The sequence below is a fragment of the Miscanthus floridulus genome, chromosome 7 (assembly GCF_019320115.1).
Source record: "Miscanthus floridulus cultivar M001 chromosome 7, ASM1932011v1, whole genome shotgun sequence".
NCBI lineage: Eukaryota > Viridiplantae > Streptophyta > Magnoliopsida > Poales > Poaceae > Miscanthus > Miscanthus floridulus.
Window position 1 is genome coordinate 22,214,985 of NC_089586.1, and position 7,048 is coordinate 22,222,032.

Below are 7,048 nucleotides of genomic sequence, written 5' to 3' on the forward strand. Positions count from 1 at the left end.
AGTTCCGATATCCTCTCTTCGGTCTCCAGTGACATCTGACCCCTGCAACCACAAGGGATCGAACCTCACTCGGGGCTGATAAAGGTATAAATACCTCCTTTTTTTCGAAATAGTCACTGTGTTGGACCTCTTCCTCATGATAAGGTTAGCGACAAGGTTTGTGGGAACAAATAACCAAGCATGCCTGGTAAGACTGCAAAAAACCCACGCCCCGACGGCTATGGTAACTTTGCGCACTAGCATAATCGAAATTCCTCTCTTATACACCTCGGGCCCTATGGCCTTAACAAATGGTAGGGTCGGATTGCGTGAGCACCTTTTTTCGAATGCAAAAAGGGAAGAAAGCAAATTCAATCAAACGAAACGAAATTGCAAATTTGTTTAACGAAACAAAGTTGTGAATTTGTTTTCAAAAAATGAAAGTACCGACACTTGTCCACAGATTACAGATAAATGTCCATCAGACTCATTCGACTAACTACCCCCTCTCGGGGAGAACCATATCTTCAATTTTGCTCATCAGGGTTTCCACAAAAGGAGTCTGATAGGGGTCTATAAAAGGAAGGACATGGCACCCCACTAAGGGGACGGATCAATTTCACACACAACATATCACATAACACACAGCCAAGCCGCAACCGAGCTCTTGATATCCTTTCGACCTTTCCATCAAAGACTTGGGACCTGTCCCTCTCTCGGCCGTTTGTACCCCTATTACGAACCTTTTTCGGTGCTAATAACACGAGCAACAGCAAACTGGACGTAGGGACATTCTGCCTGAACCAGTATAAACCTTGTGTCGTTTAGCACACCATCCAGGTCTAATGCACAACAAATATAAATTTATTAGTTGATGTTTATTCGAAACACCGACAGTAACATATCTTCCAGATTGATCGGAAAAGGATGATGTAAATGGTCTTCCTGTTGAATCTCTAAGGTTTGAGGTGGCCCCACTAATGTTTAACTACAAAAGTGATGAAAATGAGTTCATCCGTCAGAATATATAATTGACACTTTAATATGCATTTGTACATACAAGGATGCAAGAGGTTGAATAGCTTGAACAACAATGCTATTACATTAATCAATCGAGCATCAACTATCAAATAAATAAGAGAAAACAAGGCATGTTTGTTTTCTGTTCAGCAACATTTTTATGTATTTTTAATGTGACAGAACTAAACAGATAACAAAAAAAATTAGCATGTCTACAAAAGGAGAGGCTATAGGAGCCGCCACTCATAACTGATAACATACAACTGGGCCTTGTTTAGATGCCATTCAAATTCCAAGTTTTTTTACTCTCTCTCCATCACATCAATTTTTAACCGTTTGCATGGAGTATTAAATGTAGGTAAAAAAAATAACTAATTACACAGTTTAGTTGAAAATCACGAGATGAATCTTTTGAGCCTAGTTGGTCCACAATTGGACAATATTTATCAAATAAGACGAAAGTGGTACTATTCATCAGGTTGAAATTTTTTCGCAATCTAAACGAGGCCCTGATCTAAGAAACTAGACTATGATTGTTTACTGAATAGAAAAAAGACGAAATGCATAACCATATTAATTTAGTAAGGGTGATGACGTAATTAAAGCTGCTGCAAAAGCACATGTCAGTGGTGCGATGAAGAAACTATAGAAAAACATCTGACAAAGGAGCCACCAACAGAGGAACAAAGATGTACCTATTACTTCCAGTGAGGAGTGGTCGCAGGAACGCGTACCTATTACTTCCAGTGAGGAGTGGTCGCAGGAACGCCATAAGGAAATCCATGTATAGGATTAGTAGGGTGAAACCGAAGGTAGCAGTTTTCAATATTGATGTCTCATGTATAGATGCAAGCCTATGAAAAAATAGAAAATCATTGCCCGGATTAGCATATGGTACATATAATGCTCATTTCATAGTATCTTTCACGTTCAGTTCACAGTACATATAATCCCCATTTCATAGTATCTTTCTCCATACATGGGTCCTGTTGGAATTAGTTGCACAGACTTTATTCCCGTTGAAGTGTTGGGATGATGACCAAAACAACAATAAAAGCAAATGAAATGGACGGTGTGCTAACCTTAAGGCCATGTTTAGATTGTAACTTTTTTTCAACCTGATAAATAGTATCACTTTTGTCTTATTTAATAAATATTGTTCAATTGTGGATTAGCTAGGCTCAAAAGATTCATTTCGTGATTTTCAATTAAACTGTGTAATTAGTTATTTTTTTTACCTACATTTAATACTCCATGCAAGCGGCTAAAAATTAATATGATGGAGAGAGTGAAAAAACTTAGAATTTGGATGGTATCGCCTAAATTCCAAACTGCAAAAAAACAGCACAGCAGGCTATTGAATGTTCTTAATCATTTGTGCGGTCACATATACAAATCTGTGTTTTTTACATATTTGGTAGTGGGAGGTAAAAGAAATAATTTTCTTTGTAGTCAACAATACATATTGAAATCCAACTGAAGAAGCTTCAATCTGACACTTAAGGATAAAACTGAAGATATGTTTAGGCTCGACACCGAGCTCTCAAATCTCTCCAGACAAGAATTAGCCAAAGATTTAAAAAAATCAACTGCATATGTACCACACAAGCTGACAAGCATACGGAAACACTTACCATTAATTTTGGGGGGAATTTGATCTGGGCTAACATCTTGCGCCTTCTTGTGGCAGCACAAGTTGAAGTACTGACATAGATGACGCTGGGAGCGTAGGCGTGGCAGTCGATGCCATCTGCCACCTGCGACCGCGGCCTGTTAGCGCCCACGCCATCGCGGCCTGCTGCTGGTGCGCCCTGCGGCCCCACGCGCCGCCGCAGCCTCCTCGCGCTCCACAGCCGCTACAGCCTGCTGCCCCACGCGCGCTGAAGCTTCTGGTGTCGCCGCTCGGGCCGCCGTGTGCCGTGCCACCGGAGCAGAAGCCGCTCGCCTCGGATGCACCGCGCCGTCGGAGCCGCCACTCGTCTTGGATGGGTCTAGCTCGAAGCCGCGCGCCTTAGATGCGCCTCGCTGCCGAAGCCATAGCTGATTGCCGCGATGCCAGAGCACGGAGCCGTAGCCATCGTCGTCTGGCATGCGCTGCAGCCGCCGCTGCCTTGCTCTCGCGGTGCTCACAGCTTACCAGGCGGGCGGGTGGTGAGTCCGTGGACTCCGTGCGAGTGGAGATGTGGAAGGATGGATAAGGACGGCACACCTGTGTGGGAGATAAAAGGCCCGTTGGACTTATCTGAATTGTTATGACTTCTTTTTTTAGTTGCACAGTATTTTTCTCTTACAATAATTCAGTTAGAATAGTATTTTTAAGTCAGTTTTAGCTAAAATTCTGCCAACCGAATGAGACCTGTTTATGTATTTTTTTTTGTTCCTTTCTTTTTTTACCACATGTGGGGCCCACATGAAACTCAAACCCAAACTCATTATCCAAACGATGGATTGCTTTTGAACCTTATTTCTCAGTCCATAACCTACCTATCCATATCCAACCATATATTCCTATCCCTATCCAATCCATCCAAACATCGCCTAAGTGCAATTTTGTCATTTCACGTGAGTCGAATTTTATTTTCTTTCATCTTTTTACAAGCTTCACATTTTATTCATCTTTTTATGTTTTATTAGTCATTCTTAGGTACATGGAACCCGTTGGAAATCAGAGTTGTCTCACACCATTTAAAGACTGACAAACCAGATCAATCAAGATAACTACTGGTCATGCAGAAAGTGACCAACTAGTAAATATTTGTAGTTTTGCTGTACGTTATGATCGGAGGTGGCCTAGCACTCAATGACATAGGATTTATACTGGTTCAGGCAACGTGCCCTACGTCTAGTCGGGGTCGGTCGGTGACTTTATTCCTGAGCCCAGGTGCTCGAAGTCTATAGTGGAGTTACAAACGAGAAGGAGAAAGGAGGGGGTATACAAGAGGTTCAGATGGCTCCGGTCAGAAGGGTTGTGGTCGGAACTTGGTGGTCCTGTGGTTGTAAGGGGTTGATGTCGATCTAGTGAGTCTAAGCTTTGTGAAGTCGATCTTCCCTCGTCTGAGGGAGCGCATCCCCTTTTATAGATGAAGGGGATGGCTTTTACAGGTGAAAGGGAGAGAGTACAGATATTTCTAAGCCTTGCTGCCTACGGTGATAAAAACTGGATAATGGTTGAAGCCCCCAATACTGTCGATGTCGCTGTAGGATGTCAGATGTGCATGAGGGGTCGAGCTATCTTCTTCAGGAAGGATGGATGCCGGTACCTGCAAATACTTCTAGATGCCTAGTGGCATATGAGGAGCCACGCTATGTTCACCCGGTATGGCAAATCCTGAAGCCCATACCACGATCGATATCCAGAGACACGTGGGGGCTTACCATATGAGAGTTTCTAGCGGCCCATACAATACTTTGTGTTAGGGTGGCTGTAAAGCACTGTTTCGTGTAGGGTATGGTCCCTAGTACAGTGGTTTTGACTTGTGAGCCATGCCTCGCCTTTCTCCGCATGTCCTCTGGTTCCTTCCGAATGAGGAGCCCCTGGTCGGATGACTCCAGTCGGCTCTCAGTGCATCGGTCAGAGAAGAGCGGTGAGCAGGCTTCCCACGAGCCCCAGTCGCAGGGTTAGAGTCGCGGGGTCGGAGTTGCGTGATCAAAGTAGGAAGCAACGTTTTGGGCCAAGCCTTTCGTTTGGAGAGACTGCTTGGAGACGGCTGGTGCCTGAAGCGAGTGCTCTGGTCAGAGAGGTGGGCCGAAGAAGTTGATGAGCGGGCGCCTGTTCTTAAGGGTAGACCTTCCGATCGACGACCAGACTTCCCTTCTAGCCCGCTGTGTTTTAGTTTTTTGGGCTGGCCTAGGAAATATATGTTGTTTTCCTAGGCCGAGCCCAGGTGTGGAAGACGGTCCTCGAGGGACCCCGGGTTTATGAACCCGACACACACACTAGGTAAATGCCCGTGCGTTGCAACAGAAAAACATAATACTAAGCTAACAAATGTATGAGTGCTAAGTGTCACCGAGAGTGGGGTCGGAGTTGGAGGTAGTGCTTTGCCAGGCCTTTCGATCAGAGAGACTGTTCGGAGGCGGCTGGAGACCGAAGAGAGCACTCCTGTCGGAGAGGTGCGCCGGAGTCGACAAGCGAGCGTTGTTCCTCCTCGGCCAGACCTTCCAGTCAATGTCTAGACCGTCCTTCTGGCCTGTTGTTTTAGACTCTTGGGCCAACCCATGAGTTGTGTGCTGTTTGCTTGGGCCGAGCCTTTGCGAGGAAGCCGGTCTATGAGGGACTCCGAGTTTATAAACCCAATAGGACCTAAAAGAGATCATTGTGGAAAACTTCTAGGGCACATACGCGCGTCCTAGAAACCCATGGGATCTAAAAAATGCAGACAAGTCTGGGGATACTCTTTGTGGGTACATCTGGCACTTCTCCTGACAGTGCAATGAGCTGCCCAACGTAGCCGATGCCGATGTCATAGGAGCTTTCCTATCTAGGACCACCTACGAGTCCCTAGTTCACAAGCTAGGACATAAGGGCCCGCGAACCACCAAAGAGCTCGTCGACATCACCACCAGCCATGCCTCGGGCTAGGAGGCGGTCGGGGCAATTTTTGACCACCTCAAAGGCAAGGCTAAGCGGGATGAGGACGCGGGTGAAGGTGCCTCCAACCGTCCCAGCAAGAAGAAGAAAAAGTAATGGTGTGAGGGCTCACTCATGGCCACCACCGACTGCAAGGGGGGTCGAAAGCCCATCGAGGGTACCCCGAACCACTTCAAGAAGCTGCTTGAAGAGCCATGCCCGAACCATGCTTCCTCTATCGAGCACCTATACAAGGACTGTGTCCTCATGAAAGTGGTTCCCGTGGTGCTCTAGAGCCTAAGGACAACCCCTAGCCAGGCCACCGGCTACATGCCATTCTTCATGGTCTATGGTTCCAAGGCTATCCTCCCGAGCAACCTTGAGTATGGAGCACCAAGGGTTAGGGCATATGATGAATACGGAGCTGATGCATCCCTCGAGGATGCCATGGACTAGCTAGATGAAGCACACGATGTTGCCTTCCTCTGCTTGGCCAAGTACCAACAAGCGTTGCGCCGGTACCACAACCGTCGAGTGCAGGGTCGGTCCTTCAACATTGGGGACCTAGTGCTCCGCCTCGTCTAGAGCAACAAGAACCGCCACAAGCTCTCTCCATGGGAGGGACCGTACGTCATCGTAGAGGTGCTCCGACTAGGCATCTACAAGCTCAAGACCATTGATGGTGAAGTCTTCATCAACGCCTGGAACATCGAACAGTTACATCACTTTTACCCTTTAATTTATGCACGCTTTCTCATATTAGTTTCGCTAATAACTCCCCGATCTTTAGTGACACCCAACCCCAACAACGGCAGGGGGTCGGGCCTCACTTGGTGGCTGATAAGAGCATATTTATCTGGTAAACATTCTCTATGCCCAACTCTTTCTCACGTTAAGACCTAGAAGCGAAGGACGTGGAAACAAATGTTGAGTAAAACTTGTCGTACTACAAGAAACCTATGCCCCTACAGCTATGGCGTTTTTGCTCACCAGCATGATCGGAGTTTTTTTCTGTATCCCAAGCTTCTTAAGCCTTAACTACGAGAAGAGTCGAAACATATTTAAGAGTATATCCACCTGGCAAACGTTCTTTGTGCCCGACCCTCTCTCATGTTAAGATCTAGAAGCAAGGGTTACGGAAACGAACGGTGAGTAAAACTGGTCGGACTACAAGAAACCTACGCCCCAGCGACTATGGTGTTTTTGCTCACTAGCATGATCAGAGTTTGTTTACTCGCACCCTGAGCTTTACAGCCTTAATAATGGAAAGGGTTGGAATGCACTAACCTTTTTTTTACAAAAAGGGGAGAAGGGCTAAAAATCTGTTTGGCCATAACAAAATCTAATAGCTTGTTCACTCATTATGAGTTTGCCGCCTGGCTTATCTGCCTAACTAATTTTGTGGGGGGAATGATCTCATCCTCTATCTCTGTAGAAAAGTCCTATGCCAGCGGGTCACCCAAGTTGATCGGATGGCTC

General features: G+C 46.0%; 1 long non-coding RNA gene and 1 other non-coding gene across 2 annotated transcripts; one reads left to right on the forward strand and one right to left on the reverse strand.

Annotated features, from left to right (window-relative positions):
• Positions 1–386: 386 nt before the first annotated feature.
• LOC136462808 (uncharacterized) lies at positions 387–3,166 on the reverse strand. Its single transcript, XR_010760815.1, has 3 exons — positions 2,634–3,166; positions 1,695–1,853; positions 387–967 (listed from the first exon to the last, which is right to left on the reverse strand). It is a non-coding gene; the product is annotated as an uncharacterized lncRNA (long non-coding RNA).
• Positions 847–939, forward strand: LOC136468316 (small nucleolar RNA snoR35). Its single transcript, XR_010761823.1, has one exon. It is a non-coding gene; the product is annotated as a small nucleolar RNA snoR35 (small nucleolar RNA).
• Positions 3,167–7,048: the final 3,882 nt, after the last annotated feature.